Consider the following 19703-nt stretch of genomic DNA (forward strand, 5'->3'; position numbering starts at 1 on the left):
ACGGTATAATGCCGTTGGCCCGGCAATAGGCTTAATCAAGAGTAATAAAGAGGCGTACCGTCCACCTATTAATAAAGTAAGCACATCTCGTGGCGTGTGCCGCCAAGCACGATAATGCGATAATGCAAATATTCCAGTTGTCTTACTTTCGCGTTTAAACAATACCTTCTCTCTACGATTTTCCTTTAATCACTATTATTAGTCGCCTCATCTAAAACGCAGTTATACGCTGCACAGTCGCGCGCTTTGTGTTAGCGTTGCAGACTCGCTAATTTTTTGCGCGCGTAATACCATAACGAGGTTGCGTAAAATTGTCACTCCCGCGTTAATTCGGTCTGCCGTTGAAATTAAGGTAGAAAAGCCTAGACCAATTTTTATGCTCAAATTTTAACTGATTAATTTTAATTTATCCGATTTCTCTCTCTTTTTTTTCTATTTCTTTCAGCCGCCACAACGAGGTATTTCGATAATTCCGTCACGATCGCAGCCTACGGGGAAATTTCTTCGGCACGATGGCTCTCACATACACCATCGCCCATCGTGATTCATCCTTTGCTCATCCTGTGCTCGCGCGTCTGTCTCCTCCTTCGTCTCTCTGAGAGAGTGAGAGAGAGAGAGACTGCTTACCTTCCTCAGATGCATAGCTGCGGTTGTTTTTATCGCCATAAGCGATGACCTCATGTATGCAACGTCCCTGTCCCGCCACGGTTAGCCAAAGAGGAACGACGTGAGCGCAGCCGGTTTGCATCAACCCCCGAAAATAAATTCGCTCCCGGGCTTGTGCGAAACGATGCGCACGTATAGCGCATCGCTAAAAGCATTGGCGCGCCCAAGATGCGATGGCCGACCGTTCCCTCTCGTCCCCCTCATGTTGTCGTCGTCGTGCATCGTCAAGCTATGCCAAAATTGACGGCGAACGCTGTCGCCGATCGTTCGCCGAGTCTCACGATGATCTTGTGACCTCATTCCCGCGCATGCAAAAGTGCGTGTGACAACATCGTTGACGTCATCGCCCATTACTGTAAGTATTTCGGTAAACTTTTCATTGCTCGTATAATGGCTCTCGTAACGACACTCTCTCGTGTTTCGCTCGGGTTTTTTATGGAGTCGAACTTTCTGGCGCCGAAATACGCAGGTATCCGTGAATACCCGAGACCCGTCTACAAGATCCGACCGACCAGTTGTTGTAAGCGGTACGGAAAAGAGAGATCGCGAGATAAGAACGGTTGTGAACGCATGTATGCGAGCGAGGAGAAACGCGGGGAGAGAGGTAAAAGTGGGACGATCGTCGTGCATGTTTCAGAAACAGTACCATATTTGATGCGAGAATCGCTCGGGGGAATTCATGGACGGAGGAAACCGGTGAAATTTTCACGAAAGCCGCGGAACCGATCGAACGGTAACCACTGTCGCTGCTGATGTTCAACGTTCCCTGTTGTGAGCAGCGTATCATTGTCCGTTGAATTATCTAAAAGGCGAGAGAGTTCCGATATCATCGAATCTACTTTGCTATTCGAGATACTTTAGAAAAACGTCGGGATATATTATTATATTTATTTCCGTCCAAGCGTAACGAATGACACTGCCGTGTCGCTTTTAGAAAAGTAGATCTTGCTCCCAAAACAGAGGAAAGGTACTACTATTTTGAAAGTTCACATTTTGCAGCAAACATTTTGCAGAGCAAAGTGTCACCGCGACGAGAAGCCTCGTGAAATTTATAAACTTTGACAATGAGAAATTGCGAGCGGTACAACGAAAAGAAAAATATTAGAGTGCAGTCACATTTTCCTCGAGCCAACTCGTCACCTCTCTTTCTCTCTACCGCTGCTTTCACGATATGAAATTGAGAAGCGTGATGGCGGGCGTAAACTATAGGTTGCACGATGCAGGAATCACGTTACAGAAGCCATTGCCCTAGCTTGACCGTGGAAAAATCGACGTGCACCGCTTATTTATCGCGATGATATCCAGAGAATAAATTTGGATTTGATAGTTTGTTTCGAAATAAACATTCAGCGGTTTCCAAAAATTCATTCCACGCTTCTCTGAATTCGAGGTGTAAATCTACTTTTTAACTAAATATCAAATCTCACGAAATACATTTTTTTTAACGGATTTACGAGAACTTTAACGTTGTGAACTTTCATAACATTTCAAACTGATTTAATTCGATATATGAATCGATATCACCAGCCGAGGGGGCGTAACGTTGCAGAAATTCAATAAATGCGCGAGGCATCAAGCCGAATCGTTTTAACCGACGATATTTAATCACCGGCGGTGAACCGAGAGGCAAGTTTACGCACTAACAAACCTACCGAGCGTTGAATCTACCCGGGGTTGAATCAGCCGTTCCGTATTTTCCGACGTGCAACCCCCATCGACCGGTGATTCCGAAACATGGAACCTTTGTTTCGCCGTGGCATTTCGCGTGCGTGCATACAAGCAATCGACGTGAAAGCGCCGGAAAAATTTCAGCCCGATTCAATGCATACCCTATTAACGATTTCTTTGTACTCGTGCAAGCGCGTAGGTAAAACGCACGTGGGTGAAATATTGGCGTGAGGCGTTGGTGGACAAGCGTAAAACATAAACGCTTGTATAAAATGAATGTACGGAGTGAGAGGGAAACGGGGAAAACCAATAGACTTTGTTAGGACGATTATTGATGTCTGTCAAATAGAATATAAGAACAAAAAAAATGTAAAACAAAATTGATACTTTGAAGATGGTCGACTCGACATTACCGTAATTAACGCAATAACGTTTGATACATTATCGAGCCCAATTTACCTTTCGCCTTTCTCATCAACCTACACGTGAAGATAACTTGGCGAGAAATGATGATAAAGAGAAGGCAATTTCCACCTTCATCGGCAGCGGAATGTATATCAGCCGCGCTGTCGGTTACTGTCAAAGAGATTGAGCGACAGCGCCTCAGGAATTTCTTCATTAACGTGGAGCTGGCTGCGTCGAAATGTCGATACCCCCAATTTCACCCACGTCGCCGAGACAAAATGCAAACATCGGCAAACATTACCGTGTATCTCATATGAGACACGAGTTGTGCGTGCAAAGTTCGAATTCGCAACTTTTCCCGAAATTCCGATCGCGAAAGTTTTACATATATATACATATATATATATATATATACGAATGTATAATATAAATCTCCTGAAAATATTTTACTGTGACGTACGAAATATTTTAAGAAAAAAATTTTTTCTACATCTCGCAACAGTTACGTGCTCATTTAAAGAGTTGGCTGGTAATCGTGACTCACTTATCACGAGTTTACCTTCTCCTTTGCTTATCCTACTATCACTCGTGATAAGATTTTGTTCATGCTTAAACTCATAAAATATACGTGCCTCTGGGGAGCGATCATCAATCTACCGGAATGAGTTAGAATTATGTTAATAAACCTGCGTCACGTAGAGATGCATATAAACGTAGACGTAGAGAAACTACGGCGCTTTAACATACATTCGCACGCATTCAACTTCTAAGCTCATTCATAACTTCTCGAACCGAGAAGTCCATTCACTGCATTCGGTGCGCACAATATTACATTGCCTCCTATTTTGGGGTGAATCAATATACGTTCGCTTCACCGTGCCACTGTATCAAAAAGCATTTTTTAGAAACGATTCGCGAGTGGGCGATTATCAGTTATCACTGGCATCCCAGAGAGATCTATCGAAAATTTATTAACAATCAATTTCCGGTGCGAGATACGCCAATTTTTTTTGTAATATTAAATGAAACGTTATTTTTCTCTTAAACAATGACGAATAAAACGAAATACAATAAATATAGAGGTCACGACGAATAAACAAAATTGTAAAATTTGTAATTTGTTCTCAAAAAACTTGTACTGCATTGAGAGAAAAATGTACTAAATTTTAATAAATATTTGTTTGTGTGTGAATAGCTAATTGAATATTTACTAAATGTGAACATGTATTTATTTGATACAAGAAATTAATTTTGTGTGATTCAACTATTATTTTTTATTTAACAAATATTTGTTTTCCATAAATAAATTTTATATTAGTGTTATTTTTAAACAATTATTTATTAGAATTTACTATTTTTCTCTCGGTATACGAACTTTGGTTGGAATGCTTATTAGAGTTTAACTAAACTTTATGCAGTATCTTTACAGACAGCGTCTTGTTAGCTGTAAGATTTATGAGAAATAGTAGATATTTGAAAAATGATCGTACATTTTATGATGCGCATAGAATTACAATTTTAGTCATAAATTCTTATAAATCTTACGAGAATAAGTTATCAGCAAGAATTCTGCTTAAAGCTGACTCATTAGTTATCAATATTTAACGATGTAAAAAAAAAATCGATTACGAATTGAAATCGATAAGAATAAATCTAATTAAATAAAAAGAAATTTTATATTCAGTCAAAATGGATCTTAGTGTGCTTAAATATTTATTATTTTAAAATACAAATCAAATTTAATTTCACGTCTACCACGCGAAATCAATTAATTAGCGCGGACATGATGAGAAATCTTGCATATTAATGCCGCGTACTTAATTATCTAAATTCATTGATCATACGAACATCCGGTAAGATTACAGCTTGATAGAGTGCCTTAACAAGCAATGCCAATATTTTGCTTGCAGAAAGATTTACGACTGAGAAGAAGCACACGCGCGCGCGCGCGAGATATATTTATCGATCTTCGTGCGAGAATTATTACCACCGCAGCTCGCGTATTGCCGGTACGGAGGGAAGAGAAATGGATTTCTAAGTGTCGCGATAATTGACTCTGATGTGTACCACACCTGCCTCACGACGTGTCGCGAGTCTTTGTTTTTTCGGGGACAAATTATAGCGATTGTGTCAATCGTAAATCCGATCGAGAGAGAGAGAGAGAGAGCCGAAAAAAAAAATACTCGAGCAAAGGTAGAAATTACTTCTATACTTTGCTCTTGATAGTCGCTCTAATTTAAAATCGGGGACAATCAGTCCAGCGGAGAGTTCATTGAAATTCCTGGAGCTCATCCGGTTCTCTCCGGTTTGCCCGGGAGAAATGACAAGCTCCAGCGGGATCTGTAATAATCCCGGTAATCCGGCGGATCGAGAATGATTCCGCTGAAGAATTTCCTGTCCGTCGAAATTCGGACCGTTTCTCGGTGCGCGCAAACAATTGCTCATTTATGGACGTACTTTGCATCGCTCCTTCTCATATACAACGTACAACGCGCGCGATCGTACGCTATGCATTCGACATTTATCGCGGCTTATTCGCGTGATTTAGGAGGTAACGTAAAATACGAGCGGCGGTCGAACGTTTCGACGTGACGGATTTTCTAAAGGGGTAAAGAGGAAATAAGACGACGCCCATTCCGACGAGATATATTCGCATTCTCTTTCCCTTTTTCCGTCGTCCTTAATATCACGCGTATTTCTTTTTTCACTCGGTAGAATCATCCACCGAAATATCGTACCTGTCTAACTTTTGTTTCTTTTTATTTTTAAAACAGTGACTGAATTATAACAAGTAAATAAGTACAAGTAAATGGGGCTATAGTTATCTCGCCTCATTAAGTCATCGCATAATAATACCCACCCTTGTTATGTACCTTTCAACTTTATCATGCCCGATAACGAGTTGCCGTCCGCCGCGTCCTCGTTTAAAAAAACTTCGTTTCGAGACGCAGAGGAGATTTTTCCAATTTTAATTTACGGAGCATCCGAGGATCGTGGATAACATTTTACTCGCTTTCGGAATGAAAGATTATCCGTCGTCGACTCGTTATTTTACGCCGGGGGAATGCTGTCGACGAATACCGCGGAGAAAATACATCCGTAAGATTCGCGTTCGAATTAGCGTTTACTCGAACAAGACTCGACGCCAGAACGCGAGCGAGATACGTGTACGCTCGTTCGGATAGCGCGAAGAAAAACAAGGTCGCCTTTGTGCGAGCGGAAGTCGGAATGAAGAAGGGTGGGTGCGACTTCCTTCGGAACCCTTGTCGATCTCTAGATACCGAACACGAGATGACACACGAGAACCAGCTCTGCAACAAATTACCGTGTCCCTTCGCATTCGTTAATTTTGCTCATTTGCTTTTCTTTCTTTTCCCACAGTCTCGTGACTCTGTTCCACATTTGAAAATATCGTAACGCACTGCTTGGGATAATATCACCAGCTTGGGTATATCTCCGGTGGGACTATTCAAACCTTTATCTCACGTAATATCACATAAGCCCGTCGTGTTTTATCGTGCGCTCGGTAACTTTGTATGCGTTCTTCAACGCGATAAATATACGTTATCGTAATGAGTACCACGATAATCACTTGCACTCCAAGTACATCTCCGAGAAGTCTGCCAGGCGGATCGGCTAAATTTGATGTGCGCAAACAATTAAACGCTACACGCTCATCAAGAGATAAACGCGGTGGTTGTTGTAAATAACAATAATTTTCATATTTCAAATACTAATTTAATAAAACGATAAATTAACGCAATCGTTGAAACTGTTATTTGCAAAATACACATATGTAAGCAAAATATCCTTCTAATAAATTAATTAATTAATCCACATGGTATTATACATATTTTAATGTTATGTATACAATAAATTGATTATAAAGTATACGTTATATTTATTATCCTATTTTATAGAAGGATATTTTATTTATGTAAATCAATATTCGCGGCAGTACTCAAATGGAAACCGATATTTCGAAAAGAGAAGGAAAAAGAAGAAATAAAGAGAATCGCAATGAAAATCACGCTGGTAGAATTTGACGATCGCGAGCAAATAAGCTACAATTTCAATATTCCGCTACACTGAAAAAATTTCTGGTTGAAAATGGACAAATCAGAAGATATTGATAATATCAATCAGAAAGATTTGGTTACCTCAACTGGAATTATAATAGATTTATTTAGAAAATTCTGATTTGTTCATTTTCACAATATAAAGATTTTTTTATTGAAATATCTAAAAATTTAACTAGACAGAACTGAAAATAATTTTGATGGACTGTCAAAATAATTTTGTAGGAACCTCAAGCATGAGTAATAATGCATCAAGTTTTGATATTTTAACAACCAGTTTGAGCGTCCTATACAATTATTTTGATAATCCAACAAAATTATTTTCAGATTTGCATCTAACTTAAATTTTAGATACTTGAGCAAAACCATTCTTTCCGTGTAGAATTTCCAAAGACATACAACATGGACTGCGCCATTTGTGCGTAAAATTGATCGACAAAAAGGGAACAGATAGGAACGCAAAGACGGCTAGTCTCCATTTTTCTATTCAACCAATCACAATATCTTAGAAAGAGAGGGAGATTGATTATCTTCACGTTTCCTTTTTCTCATTTTTATTGACCACATTTGAGATACTATTTAGATACGGATGGCACAGTCCACACATTATATCTTCCAATAAGTGTAATCAGACTCTTTTTCCGGTATGGAATCTTTTCTTTGTCTCGAGAAAAGCAAGCAGGGCTTATCAAAGTTAGTTCGAAAATGGAGCGATCTGAATTTTAGGGCTTCTAACTTTCAATGACTCGCGCGCGTCCGCGGCTTCTCCACTCCGTAAGGCTTTTATTTGTCGAATACCCATTCAAGCCCATTCTTCTTCCGCCAAGTTGTCGCGCCCGACAGCGCGGGACGAATATCCGCCTCCGTCGCGTTCCATTTTCCCATTTAAGCCCGTAAATGGGACACGCTCGACCGCCGGTCGGGTTAATTAATCGTGACCAGGATGCGGGTGCTGCACCGTACGAAAAATATGTCCTACAACCCCCCGCGCGCCTCGCCCGTGGCGGTCGCGAAGTTGTTCCGGAGAGCGGAAGGAGGTGGCGGGAAAAAAAAACACATAACGTTATTTTATCGCGGCACGGGGAAAAATATTCGCGGCGATTCGTTCCGCCCGAAACGGACGGAAAGGTATTGGCGATAAGCATCGGTGCGGAAGTTGCGCGCGAACGGAAATGTATTCGCCGCCTATGCAAAGTATCCGCGCTCCATTAATATACAGTAATAATTTCGATTACTACGTAGGAGTAGAAGGGAGAGGTAAAAAAAATAAGCGCCTTGAAATTCTCCGGGGAATACTGCGTGCGACGCTACGCGAACACTCGCAAGGTAAAAAAATACATCAATCACTGTAAGCCAATACTGGTGGCTCTCGAAGAAGGTAATTTCTCGATGCGCCGCTCGTATCCTGAAACCTGCGATAAATTTCCATACGCGAGTCACTCCGTAAAACGCTAAGACGACCGGCATTATCAAGAGGACACCGTTAACGGTAAATGCCGCTGAAATGCCATTAGCCTGCCACCTCTTCGAAAGTTGCTGCAGTTTGAGGAAAGAATACGGCGTGCTACGCGACGAAAGTTTTCGGAGCAGAGGCAGTAATTTCTCGCAGAATTAAACGGGCTACTTTTAAGAAGTTACTTCGCTCATGTAACGTACACATATATATATTCCGTAACGTATGCATTACGCAAGATACACCAACTAGGTCGTGACATTTTATACAGACAGCAACGTGTTACGGAGTTTTTAATTAACTGGCCCACAATCACATTAATCCGAGGAAAATATATGTAATTAGGTAAAATATTATAATCATAAAACGCGAGTAAACTTTTTTTAACAACACTAGGAAAAATGGTTTGTTCTATGAACCGAAAGTTTGCTGTAACAACAAAAATTCGTTCGATTAAAATGTAATCGAACGAAAATATTTGGTTGAAATGTACAGAACAAAACTGTAATTTTATGCAAACTAAATTGTTTATTTGGTACAAACAAATACGTATTTTTGTTATAAAATAGACAAATTTCGCAGAAGCAATTAAATTTTGTTATATATATATATATATATAAACAAAATATTTGGTTAAATGTCTAAACTAAAGTCTTGCTGAAAGCAGTAAATTTTTTTTCCTATAGTGTGCTATTCGGAACAAGATTGTTACGAACGCATTCGACTGATCGTGTAGTAAGTATATTCTTCGCAACACGTCGTTACGAATATATGTCTTTCCATAGATCGGACCTCCAATCTGACATGATATATTATGGTGCGTATCAAAAGGAGCGTGCATGAAGAGGATCCGCGCTATATAACTCATGGAGGATCGGGTGAGGTCAGTATGCCTCTAATGAGTCTTAATGAACGAGCGTGAGAGAGCTGGCTGCACGTCGATGGCTTTTCATTAATGTTAATTGTACGAGAGATAAGAATATTGCCCGGAGGGTCTTTCCGCGGAAGGCGAAAAATCGTCTCGGTTAAATCGAAATTAACGAGGCGGACTCGCGTCGAAGGCACAGAACGGAGGGATTAATTCGCCGAGCGGTTAAATTTCCGTAAGTGCCCCTTGGGATATTTTCCTCGAGCAAACTGAACGGTCTCAACGAGATTTCCCTATCGATGTACGCGGCGCCAGAAAACGCTATTTCGAAAGGATTCGTTGACAAGATAATCGATAAGTCAATATGATTAAAGCTTGAAGAAACGATCATACTTGATGTAACAAATATAAAGATAAAGAGAGAGAAAGGTAGAGAGAAGCCTAGGCTTTTATCTTATCGCGAAATTCAAGTGAGGGAGCGGATCAGGGACAGCGTTCATTGTGAATGGAGCGTAGGAGAAATGTAGCAGAGAGGGTTCTGGATTAGAGCGAATCGGCTGATAGTACTGTAAAGCTACATCAATGATGACGTTTTATGCGGGTACGAGACGATCAAATTACACGATACCATTACGGTCCGTGCACATAAATCGTGCAAACAATTGATTGGTAATTTTTCAACGTTAATTCTCAACAGTCTGTAAATTAAACAATGATCTTTGGATATCATGCGTTCCTGTATGAACAAATAGGACTGTCACAAATCCCCATCCTAAAATTTCACAATTTTTCATTTAGGGTTGCCAACACTTAGCCACTGGTAAGACTGTCGACTGACGGCGACGGCCAAGGTTCTGTCAACCAATACTGGGTCATCACTGACAAATGACTGGCTGTTAAATGATGGCCAAAGTTCTGTCAACCAGTACCTGAACTGACTCAGTACTGGGCCGATTATAAAACCTTATAATTGGATTTTCACTAATTTCCAAACAAAATTTCATTTTATCTGACTTTCAATAATATTTTAATTTTTAAATATTTTCGTCCTGATTTGGAGACCGTTAAACTCAGAGATTTGACGTAGCAATGCAAATTACTATTGATATTGTTAATACCGCTTGTTTTTAATTGTTAAGTTGGTAGTATTCTAAAATTGCGTAGGTGTGATGAATATATATCATATTTAGATATCTTTACATGGCAGCGTTGAACGTCTAGCATCGTGAGCTTGCTATTCATCAATTTTGATCACGTGACCTGTTTTTAGTGAATAGTGAGCTTGATGCTCGACGCTCCCATGTTATGGCACTTTGAATTTCTTTAAAGCCAAGAATTTTAATTGTCCATAAAATTTTGCAAAATTCTCTGATTTTTCCCTGATTTTCCCGACTGTTTTCCATTTCCCCGATTTCCAATTTTGTGGCAACCCTGAATAATATAACAATAATTCTCCCACAATTTTAAGCGAATCTGCGATCGCGCGTGTCAAGAGCAGAATCCGCGGTTGGTTTCGCGGATTCGACGATTTGATCGACAGGAATGTCCGCGAATGTTTTACCGAACGATAGAAATCGGTTATCGGGAGAGATCACGGGAAAACGAAGGAATAATGGATTTGGAAATACAACGGAGGTTCTTCGTCACATCGCAGGACACGCGGATCTTTCGCTATTGGCGCACGCGAAAAAAGTTCGATGCCGGACGAACGGATTTCTTTCTTCGGCCAAACAAAGAGTTCGATTCATCGTTCGGGCCAGTGCGGAAAAAGGAACGTGAGGAGAGCACATTCACATCAGCAGGTCGAGATGGTCATCATTCTTCTTTTTTCATCACAATTGACTTCCTTGAAATTTCTAGGCTCGGTCCTTTCTCGCGACTTTTCATCCTCTTCTTTTTTGTTCAAACGTATCTAAAGACGCGAGGGATCCCCGAAGGACCTTCGAGGACCGTAAATACACGCAGGTAACTTCTCACCGAGCGGCGAGAAGTCCAAAGAGCGAAATGTCGTGAAGCGTGTTTAAACTTTCGGACAGCAGAGAACTATCGTATCTGTGCTATCGACGGTTGCAACGATGCTTCCTACGATAACTTTGTTTACGAATTTTACGACGTAGAAAATCGCTGGTCAGATGCCAGCGCGCTTGGAACAGAGATAGACATGGCACAGCCTCTGCTCGGTGGAATCAACATAATGTTTGACTGCGATTAAAAATTTATGCGTTCGCTGAGGGCAACGCCGACGTGGCAAAACGACGCGGAAAAACGATTCGTCTTTGTAGGCGCGACGGCGACGGCGACGGCAGCGTGCACCACCGCTTATGGTAATATTTCGTGCATCGCGCGGCATGCATAATGCAGCCAGAACTCGAAATTTATGCAGTGGGCGCGAGAGGAAACGGTCGTAATGTAAGACGGGCGACCGACTCTCATGTGTCGCCTGCCCTAAACGCCGGGGAACATTCTGCAGCTATGCATCATCGATGAGGTATAAACGTAAGGACGGCGGCCTCTATACGAACTTCAGAAATGCCTTTTGACGGGACGCGATCGTCCCGGTGAATAGCAACGAGATCCTCTCGCTCGCCTCTCCGAAAGCAATCTCGGGCAAACTCACTTCAACGGAATGTTAATTTGTGGGTTTCGTTAGGAATTTGTGGAAAGCCACGATAAATAATCTACGTCGACATTTTTATATCGCGGATAATTCGGCTGTAAATTGCGGGAGAGACATCCTCCGCATGCACGCATATATTTCCCTAATGGAGATATGATGCCATCGAGTTTTAATAATTAAACATTTATTAATACCAACGGGCGTTCGAAGTTAGCGATGGGCACTGTTAATGCTGTAATTTTCATATTCATTTTTGCACGCAAAAATAAATATTAACGCTTTCCATGTAATTTTATCATCTTCCTCCTCCTCCCTCCTCTCTCTCTTTCTAATTAGATTGCTTATGTATTTAAATTCCTTACTTTTAATAAATATACACTCATTAATATTATTTATATTCTGATTTATGTGTCTCACTTTTTTGTTATCACTTCATTATTATTATTATTATTATAACAAATATTGGCATTGAAAGGTTGAAGTTTCACAAAATATAAAAATAAAAATGGAAAAAATTTACATAGTATTGTAGAAAGAAGAAAGGAAACAAATTTTTTTCTTTCTTTTTTTACATTTTATGAAGCCTTTCAATGCCAATTTTTGTTACACTCATTTTCGAGCATTCTAATTTTTACAATACTATATGTATATGTATTTAGAGCTTGGGGGGAGAATATCCCAGAGCGCATAAAAAATAATGATTCTCTCTCTCTCTCTCTTCTTTTTTCTTTTAAAAAGTATATTCGCGAGCAATGCACCAGGGAGTTCGAATTAAATCAGCCGGCTCGAATTAATTCGGTAAGGAAGAAACTCGTTAACAGCGTCAAGCGTAACGGCCTTTCCCCCCTCGCAGCTTTTAATTTCACCTCGAAGGGAAGGAAAAAAAAAAGAAGTTCCGATGGTAAAACTTGTGTGTAAACTTCCGACGCAAGAAGTTCCCTCGATCCGCTCTACCTTGCATGGGGAGAACATTTCGTCTTGCCGCAAAGAGAGAGCATCGTGATTCGCCCCGAGCAACCCAACACTCCCGATTCGTTTCTCCGACCTAGCTCTCACTTTCTGCCCTCCGTTCCGCGAAATCCCTCCCTGCTGTCCTCCTCAAAACCCCGATCCCTCCGTCTTCCCACGCGTTCGATCGCGCGAGATTCACCGTCGACGAAATTAACCTCGGTAAAATGCGGGGATCTGCACCCTAAAAGAGTCCTGCTGTTCGGAAGAACTACGATCTACGGTGGTTACATTTCCAATCTACCATTATTGGTCCCCATATTTGAAGATAACACGCTTTTTATTACAATAACAAATACGAAGGGAGACGAGGGTGATCCGTGATTAAATAATCGACACAATCGAAGCTCATAATCAGGGATTGAACGTTGTTTTGGTCGGGTATCAACAATCGAAAGTGGAGTCCAATTTCGAGCATTGCGATAATCACAAGATAATTACGAGATAACGAGGATTGAGTAACAAGCCTCGCCGAGAGTGGTCAATTCACGGCAATTCGATTCGTAGTTCTTGCGCATTTACCTGAGAATGTTAGATTCGATTCGCAGTTCTTGCTCATTTACCTGAGAGCGTTAAGAGTCCTATTCGCTATCCCCTACCTATCGTACAGATCTCTAAGACCTTCCAGCTAAGCGGATCGCCTAGCGTCGTTGGGAATTCTCTTTGTTGCGGTGGGAGCGGATCTGCCGAGTCCCTCCCCGTCTCCCGTCCGAACAGAATTCGTAGCGCGTCGCGCGTCGGCGGAAACGAAAGTAAGAGCGACGCGTCTGGAAGAGACGCAACGCGACGTACAGTACGAGTTGCGACGACGTGACGGATCAACAAAACGCGCTGGTCTCGTCACTCTCGCGTGCGATCGGCCGCTACTGAATCCGATCCGCGAGCGCGGCGCGACCGGCTCTCTCACCTAACCTTAACGCGACTCGCGAGTCCTACTCCGTGCTCCGCTCTCCTCTCCGCCTCTACGCCTCGCTCGCACACTCGACCGGTGTATCGCCGTCAGGTGTATCGCACTCTCACGTACCTCGTATCGGTGCGCAGGTGTTCCGCCAGGGACGGCGATGACGACGGCGACGATGGCGGGGTACGACGACGAGTCCTTACCGTTTAAAGAAAAGAGCTTGCGACACCGGCGGCGAGCGACTCCCCCGCACGCCTCCGTATTATATCCTCGTGCGGAAACCGCACCGTGGTTGAAAACCGGGGGCAGAGAAAAAAAATGCCGGGCGAGAGACGGCGACGGTCCGGAACGCACGGCGACGCGTCGGCGCGCGCGACGAGTGAAAGGTAGACACGGGTAAGATATGTATTATATACGCGCGACACTACCGAACGCGAGAAACGCAAGGAACGTCGACCGCACGACGACGACGATGACAGCGGCGACGGCGACACCGCGACAAAACCGCCTTAACCGCTGGGCGCGTACTGTACGGAACGAACGGACGACGGCAGTATGGCGCCCGGCGGGGCTTCCCCGCACCGCGCCCTCTCTTCTTCCGTAGCCCCACTCGTCGCCACGCTGTCGACTATTGTTATCTCCGTCTCACTCCCACGCTGCAGTTCGCCATCTCGCTTCACTTCGCCAATTGCCACGCTGTACAGCATCTGCTCTCTCTCTCTCTCCCTCCCTCCCACCTTCCCACTCTCTCTCTCTCTCCTTCTTCTGTCTTTTCCATCTCTTTTCATCTCCCGCGGTTTGAAACTGAATACTAACCACCTCCATCCTCCTCTTTCGCACAGACACGGTCTCAGCTGTCGCCGATCCGTCGGTCTGTTTCCCTTCGACGAACGCGTACACGCAATCTCTCCTTCTCTCGAACGTGGAACTCTATCTCACCGACACCAACGTAGATTCCTCTCCGTCGCGCCCTTCGATTTACCTATCTCTCTTCAACTCACGAACCGCGCTCGCGCAGAGAGAGAGAAAGAGAGAGAGTGTGCATCCTTCTGCACCGTTCTCTTCTCTTTCTCTTTTCCGATTTATAACCTCTCTCTTTCTCTCTCTCTCTCTCTTTCACCGCTTTTCTCCTGCTATCGACTCTCTCGCTATCGATGACGATATCTTTCTCTCTCTCTCTCTCTCTCCCGTTTGCAGTTCAGCCGATCCCACTTCGATCTCGATTAAGGGAGCAGGAGAAAATCCTCGGCACGTACGCGTGTGCGTGTGTATTATTTTCTTCTATTATACGTGCATCAGGCGGATACTTTCCGTCGACACCGCCGGTGACGGGCCAATCGACATGTGGTCGGAGCACTGTCCCCCGAGGTCGCGCGACCAGACGTGTGCTCTCCTCCGCGCTCTTCCTCTCCCCCTCCGTGGACCACGCTGGGAAACGTGGGCGAGATTAATATTAGATCGATTGTCGTTAATAACATCTCCGGCGCTATGTCACTGCACGGCGCTATTTATCGCCAGCCAGGTGCAACAACCATTGTCATCGACGCGATGCATCGCGGGATTTCGCTGAGAGATGCGCATGTTGCGCGTAAATTTTCTCCTCTATCTCTCTCTCTCTCTTTTTTTCATTTTCAACAACAATTCGCCCGAGCGTAAACCGACAAATCAATCAATCGGTAAACATGTCCATTTCCATGTTGCTCGTATCGTCGGGATAGAAACGCGCAATGCGGTTCTTAAAACAGCGAAACGCTGAAGTCAAACGCAATCTTCTTTTCTAACACCGGACGAAATTAATTAAAGAATATCACGAGACAATGTAAGCTGCGATGACTGACGTGTGACTGTTCCTTTTACATGAGTCTTTGTTGCAAATTTTATCAGGCGCATCGTCGCTTCTTAGTATTAATTCCTTCAAGCATGCAATTTTAATGGAATCACGTTAAAAATTCAATTGTTTTAAATTCAATTTAAAAACACTTAAAATAATTCATACCAAGAGAATTAATTTGTTCAAAATTTTGACTAATTGTCCAACATGTACGTTATCGTGTGAACGTTGATCTCAGGTGATGTCGATAGAATTAATTAATTTCAACGGATAACGTTTCTAAATTTGATGTACATTATAAAGTATACAAAGTCTGAAGGGGTTATGCGATGGGATTATTTATCGTTGTCATTGGCGACGTGTAACACCCGCTATCACACCGGAGCCGACTCGTTTCTTGACGAGAGCGACCGTTTTTATATCTTCGTCGACGCAAAATAAACGTCGCGCCTCCCAAGGGCGAGAGTGACGTTGTGTCACTCACGCGAAAGAGTTCACCGTTTTGTGGAAAAGCGCGAGTGCAAGGAGATTAAAAAAGTAGGTATCGATCTTTGGACGCATGAAAGTCGTGAATTTCTACGAAAGAGACATATTTTATAAGGGATATCCTTGATAAATTCGCACGTTAGTTATTAAACCCGATGTCACAGCGCTATTTAGCATCTCCGTTATAAATGTCACTTTGGGATAAACTTCAAAGAGCCTCTTAATCAGTTCATGAACTTTTCCAATAAGATCTTTAACCACCGTCCCCCACGTTCATTGTTCAACGAGCTTAACAACTTTTGCAACGCCGGAAATTATTACTATAAATTTCCACCGGCTGACCTTTCGTTCGTTTGATAAAACGCGTTTCGCTCTGTTGGTGGGATGCAAAGAGAGATATGCAGCGTGAGCGCGCGCGCGCGAAAATGCACCGACGAAACGAACGGGAAATGACATTAACGTTAAATTAACTACCGTGAACTTCTGCGCATTTTATATTTTCCGATATGTCACCGGTGCGGTGATACAATCGCAGGTGCCATAAACAATAATGATAATTTTGATTAATATTTAGTCAGTGAAACGCAGATGCGATGCGATACATTTTTGACAAAAAAAATTCCGGCAAAATTATGTAATCTTTATACACGTGGACCATTCGTAATTCTTTTTTTTTTTTCAAATACTAGGAGTACTTGGCTAAATATTAATTTCCTTCCATTCCTTTTTTTAAACACAACCTGAATACTTTCTAAATATGTCAAGGTATGATATGTAAAAATCACTTCATTTCTCTGTACACGGTAAAAAATGTTTTGCATTTATATTAAAAATGGTCCACTCTATGTTTGTTAAAATTTTGTGCTGAATTTTCAATATATTTGAATGTTAATTTAACATAATGTAATTATATCATTTGCATATTTTATGTAAATTGATATTCAATATTTCTTAGTGTCAAAATAACATAATGTACGAATAAATGAATAAATAACATAAAAATCATGTATTTTTAAATATAAATTTTAAGATACAAGCAAGTAAAGTACGTGCTAATTTAACACGTTATAAATATAAATTTTACTGAAAAAATATGTTTTCACAGTTTGTTTAGTTACATTTTTATTTTCATTTTTAACGTAATGTTTTGTTTACTTTCTAACGTATTTTCACCTTCTGTTAAATTAACACAAAAATTTGAGTGGACCATTTGAGACACGTATTAAATTTAACATAAATTGCCCAACGATTAAAATTAACCTAGATATGAACGATGTAATAAAAACCGTGATAATCGTGTGTTGTTCTTTTATAGAAGATCAATCGATAGAAAATAAATTAATAAATTATCGAGATTGTTTCTCCATTAATCGCTCAGCTACTTTCGATGTTCAACATTGTGCAACGCAGACGCACGTTCTAAATATAAGTTTGCCCCTTCTGGCCCGAAGCGATTCCGCGTGAGCGTGCGGGCGATAAACGAGTTTCGATAGATGCCAGTCGCGAGAGGTGAGCGACGATAACGCGGCGCGAGAGCAATTAGTTTAACGTATTTTAAACGGCAAGCGACGTTAACACGGAAATGTCGTCGTTCGCCGTTACGAGAAGCACGTAAATATAGCCGGGGACATGTATGATGTGCGTTCACCGAGAGAGAGGCACGCGAATAAAGGAAACAAAATCTTGGAAAAACATCGCTGGCCCCTTCGGCGCTTCTTGCAACTTTGCGGAGATAAGTTTTTCGCGACGCTTAATGCGACACTCTCGTGGGTCATAAAATTCATATCGCGTGCCGGGAACACCAACAACTTGACCGTTGACGACCGAACATCAGGATCGTTCGTTTTTTTTCCCCCTCGCTTCCTGCTACTCTAAGAATTTCAGGAACGAGGTCGAGCATCGCCTGTATCAGCTGAGATGAAGAGATATGTTGCTTTTAATAGATAGAATTGAACGCGCAAAGAGCGATCCTCCCTTTAATTATGTATATTGCGCACCACTCGATTTAACGAATAATTTGATTATAGGTAGATTAAATATCGATCTTGGGACGATCCTCAGCTATTCGCGAGATGGTTAACTTATCGATTTTCCACAAAGGAGATGATGTATCCTTAATAAAGTGGCACGTAAAGTTACGCGCGTAATCTCACGCTCGATTTTCCTTACTTGATATTTCTCGTGGCGGTGCATTTTACGGAAGTTATGTGTCGGGAGATATTGATTCTGGCGAAGGAATAGTATATCCCGCCCAATATTCTGTCGGATGTTACGTTTAATCTTTTAGAACTGACGGTGGATTTGTTGAACTCGTTCAATTATATTCTTCATGTTGCATCTATATGTGAATTATTGTCATTAAAATAAATTTAGTATTTATTCTTTTCATACGAGAAGTTAGATATGTTATTTTAAAAGTTAGATATGTTATTTTGATTCCCTAAAATTGATTAATGCTTTTTAACTTTTTAGAGGCGAGTGTTACATATTTGCAACGTTCATTTTTTAATTAAATTCGGGGGAAATTTGGAATCTGTGTAGATCAGTTATATTTAAAAAATGAAGATAAAAATATATGTAGCGTTGAACACTGAAATATAATGCTTCTTATAGAAAGGCTATATAACGATATATATAAATATACGTGTATAAATAATGCAAATGCCGATACATTTTTAACTTACAAGTCACTTTTTTAATAAAAGCAGTACAAAAATATTTTTTGTCTCTAGAGAGTTAAAATAAAAATAGTTTTATAATTTCAAACATAAGTAAATTACTTATATATTGTATATATATATTTGACTTTCGCATTAAAGAGGACTCAAATCCAGAGTCGAAACGTTTGCGGTTAACTTTGTATATATTCTAATAATATGCGAATTATATCTATATTTTTACCTTGTAAATATCTTATTTACGTACTAATAATTGTGGAAACTCATACAGGAAATTTATTTATATTTAATGCTTTTTAGTCAACATAAATTAAATGAGTCTCAAAGACCCAAGCATCGTCAATGTAAAACTATGTAAAACAAATTTTGACGACTTCAAAGGATTAACATTGCGATTCTTAGCGAGAGCTTAATATTTATCTAACAATGTATATAATCATTTCTGAAAACAGACAATCAACAGTTCGCTATTCCTTTCTTTTAATTTGCGCAATAGGATGAAACGTAATATCGCCGAGAAAAGTAAAATCGCAGCTGCAAAGGAAACGACGGACAAACGAAACAAGAGGCGCTCCAGGAGATTCTTTGACTCGCCATGGCCAGCCCCTTTCATCTCTATGGATGCAGATTTGCAGTGATCCTCAACCTTGACAGGTCTGCCCTACTAATTACATGGAACCCGCTCCGCACCGTTCTGCTTCCCGTCCTTTGCTAAATGTGCTCTTATTAGCCTTCGGGCCACGACGTGTTGCTCTTTGAATGCGAATAGCAGCACATATTAGGAACGATACCGCAATTGCAGTATCCGGTGAAGCAAAGATCGATAATTCGAATACAAAGATTTCTCGAATTGAACGAAAAGCAAAGTGAATCCTTTGAGAGCCAGGAGAATTGAAAATCTGTGCACTCGTTCCAACCGCAATTGTATTACCGTATTTCGAACGAAGAAATGGACATCGGTTTTTTTACGTAACGGCAGTCGTAGCGTGCTTATCGGATATGACGCGTGTTCCCGAAGGTACCCCCTTTACGCGGGGGTAATC

At 41.4% G+C, this 19703-nt stretch overlaps 1 protein-coding gene across 3 annotated transcripts in view; it reads right to left on the reverse strand.

Moving 5' to 3' along the window:
• The window catches only part of LOC108765091 (dystroglycan), a 67375-nt gene that overhangs the window by 23729 nt on the left and 23943 nt on the right, over nucleotides 1-19703 (reverse strand). For 2 of the 3 annotated variants that reach the window (XM_018513623.1, XM_018513620.1), the window contains exon 1: nucleotides 13789-14184. The exons of the other annotated variant lie outside the window; for it this stretch is intronic. The gene's annotated coding sequence lies outside the window, so the exon portion shown is untranslated. Of the gene's footprint in view, nucleotides 1-13788; nucleotides 14185-19703 lie in introns of those variants that run through there. 3 annotated transcript variants of the gene reach the window in all.

This window comes from Trachymyrmex cornetzi, unplaced genomic scaffold, assembly GCF_001594075.2.
Source record: "Trachymyrmex cornetzi isolate Tcor2-1 unplaced genomic scaffold, Tcor1.1 scaffold47, whole genome shotgun sequence".
Taxonomy (NCBI): domain Eukaryota; kingdom Metazoa; phylum Arthropoda; class Insecta; order Hymenoptera; family Formicidae; genus Trachymyrmex; species Trachymyrmex cornetzi.